General features: G+C 36.8%; 1 long non-coding RNA gene across 1 annotated transcript; it reads right to left on the bottom strand.

Annotated features, from left to right (window-relative positions):
• Positions 1-8434: 8434 nt before the first annotated feature.
• Positions 8435-9304, bottom strand: LOC118490171. The gene is made up of 4 exons (XR_004888451.1): positions 9011-9304; positions 8878-8938; positions 8576-8733; positions 8435-8504 (listed from the first exon to the last, which is right to left on the bottom strand). It is a non-coding gene; the product is annotated as an uncharacterized LOC118490171 (long non-coding RNA).
• Positions 9305-10249: the final 945 nt, after the last annotated feature.

The following is a 10249-nucleotide window of genomic DNA, read 5'->3' as shown; positions in this document are numbered from 1 at the left end:
AATCATTGTGGCTCAGCTTTTTCTTTTCTCTACTAAACCTAATAGCATCTCTGCAAGATAACTCTTTTAACAGAACCAAATCTTCAATCTGGAATCGCAATAGTTTCCTTCAATTGTCCATGTAATCCTTCTGTCGATCAATTGACGACTTTTAACCTTCCCTCGATCCAGGCAAATCTTGTCGCTGGTTTCCTAGATAAACTAAGGTCTGATTAACACATTAGCTCGACAAAGTGGCGATCAACACTTCCATCCATGCAAGGCTTCAAACGGAGCAACCTGGATACAAGCGTGTTAACTATTATTGTAAGATAACTCTGCCAAGGGCATGTGAGTAATCTTAACTTCCTTCGGAGTCCATCATACACGCTCCCAACTTTTCTTTCAAGGGTTTGAAAAAGCTTCCTCCTAACTTGCTGTCCATTCAGTTTCCTCTTTTTTCCTTTTTGGGTTTATTAGTGTCAAAGGCTGCACTAATTTAGAGAAATTCTTAATAAATCTCCGGTAACACCCAGCTAGTTATATAAATCATCGTACTCCTGACGGGGTCTTTGGCACTCCTCATCATTTGATTGCTCCAATCTTAGACTGATCCACATGCATACCTTCCTCATTCCTCACCAACTCCATTGTTAACTTCAAACGTTACTCATTATTCTCTTTGGTTCACGAGATTTATGAATATAAATGGCGCATTAATTTAGTCAAAAGGCATGACTAATAATCTCGTAATGGCCATATCACGTTTGAAAAGCAGTCCCCGGAATATCTTTGTCAGCAACCTTCAACTGATGATATCCTGGTCATAGATCGATCTTTGTGTAGCAGCTGGATCCCGGTAGCTTGATTGAACAAATCGTCAATCCTCGGTAAAAAGGGTACTGATTCTTGATAGTCAACTCGTTCAGCTCTCTGAAATCAACACACATCCTGAAGGACCCGTCCTTCTTCCTCACAACAAAATAGATGCACCTCAAAGCGAAAAGCTTGATCGACTGAAATCCTAGTCTAGTAGCTCTTGAAGCTGATTTGACATTTCTATCATTCTCAGACGGTGCTTAATCTATAAAGAGATTGTGCAACTGGGCGGAGCACCGGGTGCCAGATCGATTCGAGATACGATCTGTCTCGCAGGGGGCAATCTAGGTAAGTCTTTTTAGGAAGACTTTCGGATAGTCGCGATCGATAGAAATCTCTCCAATATTCCTACATTCGGTTTCCGTATCCACCACATTCACTAAGAACACAGGATTGCCTCTTCGCAACAACTCGAGCATCCTCATAATAATGATGACTCTCAACACTCAACACTCCACACTCAATCGGTCGGTCTCCGTGAACAACTACCATCTTTCCACCGTTATCAGGACGAGGTATCCTAGCTAGCTTCTTCAAGCGATAGTCCCCACTTCGTTCCTAGATAATCAATCCATCCTTACATCTACGTCAAAGCTCCCCAGCTCCACTGGAAACAAACTAACACTAGAACTACGATCACCTACTAAATACTACATTCGCAAACGACCTCACCAGTTTCCATCAACTTACCAATTGCTAGTTCTATCGGGCACTTTATACTCAGCTTACTTGTTGGTGAACACAGAAATGGTTCAAAGTTTTTTGAAACAAAACACAAGTCAGCTTTGGTATTAAAAGTATGAACATAGATTGGTTTTTAACTCGAAAAAAACCAGTAATAGTAGTAGGATTCTCACGTGTCTTCCCAGCACTTACCTTAACGGCTTTGCCCTTAGCGTCCTGTCCTTTCGGTTTTAGGCAGTCTCTTTTGTAGTGTCCTCGCTCACCACACACGTAGCATCCCTTGAGTGTATCTCCCTCCGATGTACTCTTAGCATAGCACTTGCGAGTCATATGTCTAGTCCGACCACATCTGGCACACTTCTCTTGTTCATCACCGTTAGTCTTCTTCTCTGGACTACTCCTGCCATCTCTGACATTATCCTTTCCCGACTCTCTAGGGTTAGGCTACACACGCTCTCTCCAAACTGCGTTTCTCATCACACTTCTAATCGGTATCTTTTCTCAAACTCTCAGACCTTCTCTTTTGCGAATCTCCAGATCTAGGCTCGGAATGCGGAATTATTTGAATGGTCGATCCGCTGTGACAGCCCGACATCACGCATACCGTTGCCACGTCATTGCATAGGGTTCCAGTAAATGATCTTGGGTTACAACCCTGGATTGTTTTATGTGTACATCTATTTACTGTTCACAAAGTTAATGAAAAATCAGAATTACGCTCCGATTATATCATAACACAGGAGCTACTAAAACTTTCCGATCATTATATTACCACCTGAAGGGTTTCCGATCTGTGTTCTACCAAAACCATGCCCATGAGCATCATGTCCACGTTCCTGGCCATTATTTTCGTTAGCATCGCGCTGTTCCATGGCAGTATTAACGTGTTGGGTTGTGAGTTATGCCAACTCTTCCGGGGTAATAGGTAGTCCAGAAACCCATATCGCTTTTGGCGGCGTTTAGTCGTTTCCATTATTACAACATAATATCAATATAAGACGATATCCAAAATAGTTCAATCATTAAATGCTAGTGGACTAAACATTGCGCATGTATAATATCCACATATTAATGAGAACAATTTTTAAGCCAAAAGGAACTCATTCGATATTTATACAAGAAATTTACAAAGCATGTTCTTAGTACTAAGACTAATCAAAATTCGGCGTGTCTACATCAACACCCGCAACAAGTCTATATGAAATTTCCTCCAAAATATCTGAAAATTTGGCATGCAAGCCATATATAGGGTTCATCAAATGAGATATACAAAACAAACAACAGAAACAACCAACAACTAACGCTTCAATCCCTGGAAGTCCAACATCTTCCTAACGAGCTATTATAGCTCGTCATACCAGTCCATCTGTCCCTCTAAGTCTCTCATCTTGCCCTTTGTCGTCTCCAAGTCTCCGCGTAACGTGGCGAACTGACGATCGCAGTGAGAGCGATTGACCCAAATCTCATTCTGCTTCTTTAAAGCGGACGCTGTCTCAGCTCTCAAAGTCGATGCGATCTCTCCAATGGGTCGAGTCCTCTTCCTATGACGAATGTAGACTAAAAGAGGTGTAGCAAAACACGTGACTCAATTAGCGGAATAGTCGACTCTGCAACAACGGGCGAAGGAATCTCAAGTGTAGACTCAACAGTATCGGTGAGCAGGACTACTAATGGCTCTATAGGCCGAGACGTGACATATTGTAACCGTACAAAGTAAGTGTGGGTTCAAATGAAAAATAACACATAAGGCCCAAATAAACAGATAAACACGCAATGGTTTTCATACATGATAAAATCTCCATGTTTATTTAAAAAAATTTTGGCTTCGAGAATTTTGGACTTCAAATCTCAAAATTCTTCGGATGAAGTCTAGTGCTTTCTCCCGAAAACATCTAGTTCGCTAACAACCATTGGCTCTGATACCAACTTCTGTCACACCCCAAAAATATCGCAGCGGAATATAAAACGTAGTGGTAATGGAAGTTGGTGCCCATTTCTATCTAGTTGAACGATGCACTCATTTGTTGGACATTTAGACTTATTTTAAAACATAAGTTATTAAACATTACATTTTAAAAACCACGACACAACCACATAAGTTAAATTGTCTTTGATCCTCGCGGATCTTATTACAAATGTCCCAGAAAGTTTAAAGGTTGTCCAACATTTTCAAATAACAAAACATGCATCATCAAACACAAGATACACCATGATTCCCGAAGCGGAACTCAAGTACCTGTAGAACACGTTAAAATCAAGTGTCAACACCAAGGAAGGTAAGTTCACATATTCACATACAAACAATTCATTCCAAAGGAAAACTTTTTGATTATGTGTTTAATTTAAAACATCCATATAATTTTTAGAAAGTCTGTTTTACTTCCTTAATAAAATCCATGGGTCTTCTGTCGCAGTTCAAAAACTCGACAATAAAGCTCTTACCTAGGTTTTGTATATTAAATTCATAGCGTCAATTTTTTCAGACTCGTATGTTAGCTAGACACGAACTATATATTCACCATGCAGGGAAAATCAAAGCTAGACACTAAACAGAATATCAATTCGTCGTTTGACTTGACACGGGGCGACCGGTCACGACGGGGTTGTCAACCCGATATATCTACCAACAATTCCTCGCATGCAATACTTAACTGATTAAACGACATCATGGGCGCAGGGTCCACTCGAGACCAATATGATGTCTGCCTCACGTACAATATATATATATATCCTACTAATATGACAGATTTAATACACGAAGTTGTACGAATCCCCTGAATTCCCTTCCCTGGGACAAGGCCAGCATCCATCCCAACTTTACGGTCTGTTTTGCCTCGGAAACACCGTACCATCCCAATTTCCTCCAATAACATTCATTCATCCAAAAACATTTTACCTCGAAACGTTTAACTTATCAAACTCCATATATTTTCAACGAAAATATACATATATGAAAAGGTATGTTTTAATCCAAAAACATTATTAAACCCTTTTATTGGCGTGTTCTACCCCCAAAATATATACAAAGCAGTAAAAAGAGGGGTTTAGTGACACTCACCTTTAGGTGCGTATTTTAAATAGCGCAATCCCAGAGATTGATTTCTACACGTCCTATTATATGTAGGAGCGAGTTTTACATCAATATATATATATATATATATATATATATATATAAATATACACATCACAAAAATCCTAAGTTTCTCTGCTTTTTAGAATTGTCACATAACTTTAAGATTTTCTCGAAAAGTTATGGTTCTTGATTATGTTGGCAAGTTAATATATATATATATATATATATATGAGTCCATATATATATATTTTATAGATTTTTACGACTTGAACGATTTTATTGATGACCGTTATTGTGTAAATCCGTTATGACTCCCGTTTATACGCAATATATCTACGATTTGCGCGTCGTAATATATATACATAAACGTTCGCAAAATTTATCATCGAAACACTAGTATTCTCGTTAACTTATCTATTTTCTCATTTTTAAGGCAAGCATACATAAAATATCTCATATGTATCAAATTTCATGCTCGACAAACAAGTTACACATTTAACGTGATTTTCACCATTTCTACCGCACAAAACACACACTATACATGCATAATCCAAATTATCAAAAATCATGTTAAAACTTAACATATTTTCACATTCTCATGTTTAAATCACATAACACATTTTAACACATAAGGTTTACCCAAAATTTTACCCATACTAGTGTATATAGAAAAATGCGTATTTTAGCGATTTGGTAACAGTTTCGGGCGTCGGAAGTCACGTATGACTAACCAATCACTAAGTAAACTTAAAATTAGTTAAAATACTTATTTTTAAACTAAAAATATCAGTTTACTCACTGATCTAAGTTAGTTTTATAAAAATTACTCGAAAAGCCGATTTTTGACCGTTTTAACGCATAGTTTTGCGTTAAACGTTACTATAATCATCCCAACTTGAAACGACTTCATGTTTTAACACAATACATGTTATTTACTAATTAAAATAGTGGTTATAATCAGATTAGTGCAGTTTCTGTGTAAGTCACATAAATCATGCGATTTCACGTATTTTACAACTCCTAATGCACCAAGTACAACATGCAAGACTAGTAAACTTTATGACAAAGTTTTATATCATTAAACACTTCAAAATAATCATATTTTAGTGTTTCTAATCTGATCGAAAATCATTTTTATCAAATCATGTTTAAATCATCATTTCATGCTTTTATATCATCATGCATGTTCATGTATGTGCATCTAATGTACTCATACAACATCAACATCATTACTTATGATCTAATTATACTCAAGAACATATTAAATCCATGTTATTACAAATTATATCCTATATCATCCATCATCACATAATCATCCATCACATAATCATCCATACATAATGCAAGTGTTCTTACATTTATGAGTACATGACTAAAAATTACATGCATCCCATTTTTCAAGTAACATGTTTATCATAAATATTTTGATCAAAATCAAAACACAATCATTTACACGCACATATAAACTCAAGGCCATATATATATATATATATATATATATATATATATATATATATATATATATATATATATATATATATATATATATATATATATATATATATATATCAGTCGTTTACCCGCGCGATGCGACGGGAAACATATCACTTTGGTTGGTGAGTTTAGGGCTATGTACGGGGCGTTTCGGTTTTGTGCCATAACCAAAACCAAATTCGCGATGCCAAGGAAAACACAACACTTGTTAGTAATTTTAAGGGTGTGGCGATTTACAATCGGATACTCGTTTAGTGTTAGTTTATCAGTCGTCTCGTGATTTATTGTATAGTACTAAGTTAGTTTCTTATTCGTGATATGTTGGCACTCGTTTTTCTGTTAGTTTATCAATTCTTTGGCGATATACCTTTGTTCATTTTTTTAGCTGTAGGTTTGGCGTGATATATCTATGCCTTGATTGTTTTTGGAATTTTTGAAGTGAGTACGAAGAAAATTTGAGGTTGTTAGATACGTTTAACCAATTTGATAAACTATGAGTTTAAAGTTGATGTAGGATAGCGTAATTAAGTTAAGGGGAAAACAGTTAACTAACTTACTGACTTTTAATGTCAAATATTGATGGATATACTAATTTGTTTCTTCAAGTTTTGAAACCTTTCGAACTTAACTTAAAATTAATGTGAAAATTGTTAAATTCTATCCCTATCCAAAATTTAGAACTTTATTACATTTTAAAAATCAGGTTATAAGGTTAAAGTACACATGGCAACGTCGTCGCTTATAAAAAACATACACCATCAAAATCAAGAACTATAATTATATAATACCAAGTTTCAATCATTGAGTTATATATTCAATGGTGAAGTGGTATGTGATGGCAATGAAACGATGTTAAAATGGGATGCGCCATATATGGTCACCTAACGGTATTTATAAACATGATTTTAACTCTAAGATTTATTGAATAACTTAATTGTTTAGTTTAAAAAAAATATCAAACGAATTATAACATAGAATACAATTAAGTTTCTAAAAAAAAGAAGATAAAAGAGGAAATGTAAGATAAATCATCAAGCACAAGTACGATTGGTGTACATTACACAAGCACTCAGATGAAATATACACAAGCACTCAGATGCTTATTTTGAGTGCCCCTAGCCAGCAACTTAGATGTTGCTACACGTATTCTTCTTTTTGCCTCAAGTTCCAATCTTCTTGAATTTAAACAAGATGAAATTGGGAAGATTGACACAAATCTTATCAATGTTCGTTTGTCATCCCTATTTTTACTAAAGTTTGAAAAGAACTTGAAACTTTTAGCAGCGCCATATCTTCTTCTGATGCTAGTTATAATCGTATCACATAACTCATCTTCCTTGTAAACACCTCTTCTTCAGAGACCCTGTTGCCAAGTGTTTTTAAGGCGCTCCAACAACTCTCCATCTTTACTCTGTGATGCAGCTTTTACAACGTCTTTAGCCATGCCTATTCGTGCATACGCCTGTTCCACACAAATAAACTTTTCTTATTAGCCTGCCTATACACTTTTGTATAAACTATTTACTTGCATCAGCAAGTAAACACGTGTATCTAAGCCTAAGCTGAATCTATGACAATTAGCCTTGAAGTTTAATGAATGTCTACGACAACTATAAACTCAACCAATAGGAATATGTCACCTCCTTTGAACCCACTCCAACCCATTTGACCACTAAAAACCACAATTCATTTACATAGCTGGCCAGCTATAATCACTAATTGTTTAAAAAAAATTGGAACTAAAGCCATTGTTGGTAATCCCTTTTTACTACATTGCTAAAGGGCGTGCAAATAGAATATGATTTTGATGATCCCTTTTTACTATATGGATCGAAACGGGGTCGATTCGGGTCGGGTTTCGGGCCGACACGGGTTTCTACACGGGATGGGTTTCGGATCGCAGCGGGTTTTGGGCGGAGACGGGTTTCGTACCGTTTCGACGAGTACCGTTTCAACATGAACCGTTTCGACGCGAACCGTTTCGACCCGTATATACAAACTGGATGATATATCTCAACATTATGTCTAAAAAATGCAAACTTTTACATAGTAGAGGGTAGCAACATGGGTAGGTCGAGTGAGTTCAGTACGGGTCAGAACTGTTCGTTTTTAATACGGGAGGCTGGGTTGCTCTGGGAGAAAATTCATCCATTTTATTTTTATCATAATATGCAACAATATATAGCAGGATTCCTTTCAACTCTCAACATGGGGGTAACCAGTGGGAGCGAAAACATTATTATTTTATTGTTTTATAGAAAATTACCAGAATCGAAGCAAATCAAAATACATAATGAATTCAAAGTATCATAAAACATATTTTTATTTACCTTCAACGAAACCCTAGTCTCCTCCACCGGAGTTCATTAGAGGTGTCGAAACCATTGTCGGAAAGCTGTAACAACCAGTCAAAATCGTCATTACACGGATCAATCTAACAACCAATGGAAGGGGAGAAAGACTTACCGGACCATCGTCTTCGCCAAAACCCTTGGAATCTATCGATAATGTTTACGTGATTCTTAAGGACCACCATCGTCACCACCGTATGGAAAGTTCTAGCTGAATCATTACCTCCGTTTATAGCTTGCGCAATCCGTCTTCACCATCGGATTTCCTGCCTTCTGATTAACAAGTTATGGTGAGAAAAGAATAAACTCAAGTGTTTTTAACCAGCAACACAGACTTTCCAAAGAATACAAGGTGCTAGCTGCAAGTACATTAGAGGACCAGTTATGATTGCCTCAACTAATATGTACATATATTACCTCCCTAAATAGATTCAAAGTGTGAGTTCTTGTCAGACAACCTCCATGCTAATCTGCATCACTTCATTCCAAAAACCTTAACGTTAACACAATTACATATAAATTGCATACATTTAAGTTTAAAATAGCATACCTGTTTACCGGGTCAAAATGATGGCGTGGAAGCTGATGTGTCAGATTGTTTGGTGTCATTACATATCATCTTTAGCTTTACCTAGTGAGGGTAGTCTTGTGTTAATCTCTTCACCAATATACAACCATTTGAGAAGCTATGGTCGGCAAATGATGACATCATAGTAGCAGCCTGAATTCAACAAGTTTTCTCTAGGTATCCTAAGATTGTCAAACCTGAAACACATGTAGACTCGAGATTAATACTAACCCTGTCAAAACGGTCGGGTCGGGTCGTGTCACGATTAAACTATCTGAAAAATAATATATACACTACGGGTCAGCAGGACTTACTGTTAGCCACATTCACACAAATACATTCATAATACGGTAACGACTCACTTATAAGACATCAAGATTATGTGGAGCCTGAAGGGTCAGCAGGACTTACTGTTAGCCACACTGAGCCATTATATCCAGTTTGTGGGAAGGATTTCCAGTAAACCATCTAAACGCATCCCCTAATAAAACAACACTTGCATCACTTGTAATTATAAATCAAATATTGGCGTCTAGAAACCAAAGTAAACTGTTTAAATAAAGGTCAAAAACCGCATCTCAAACATAATCTACCTTATCTGGTGCAAACTTCAACTTGTTTAAGTATAAAGAGGTTGTGCACATAACAACCTTCTGCCATCCCTAGACCCCAACCTCTAGCGCCGTGTTTGCCTTTGTTCTTTTCAACATAGCTAACCCTGCCTGCAAAAAGAGAACCGATTTAAAGTAAAGAATCTAAAAAAATGAATCCAGATCAAAGAAAAGCTTTTATCCCATCATTCAGCAAAACTCCATTGCCATCATTAACGCCCTACTCTCTTTCCATCCCGTCGTCATTGTCGTTCTCCAAGCAGAGAAAAGAATCGGGATATAACTGCAGGTGATGGAGACGAAAACAAACATTAACATAATAATATATGGGTTCCACATATACCCTAAAAACTTCAAGAATTTGCTCTCCTAAACACACCTTCATCATAAATTCATCACATAACAACCAAAAACAAACATTAACATAATAATAAAGTTTGACCAAAAAACAGAGAGTGGCAAGTTTTAACCTTACTATGGCAATAAAAACCCAGATCTGAATCGCACACACAGCACCTAGATCTGAATCTCTTGGATCTGAATCTCCTTGGATCTGAATCGCTTGGATCGTGCGAGAGAGTGAGCTGATGGAAAGGCGGATCTAAATAGC

The sequence above is a fragment of the Helianthus annuus genome, chromosome 3 (genome assembly GCF_002127325.2).
Source record: "Helianthus annuus cultivar XRQ/B chromosome 3, HanXRQr2.0-SUNRISE, whole genome shotgun sequence".
Lineage (NCBI taxonomy): Eukaryota > Viridiplantae > Streptophyta > Magnoliopsida > Asterales > Asteraceae > Helianthus > Helianthus annuus.
This window is presented reverse-complemented; position numbering and strand designations above follow the sequence as displayed.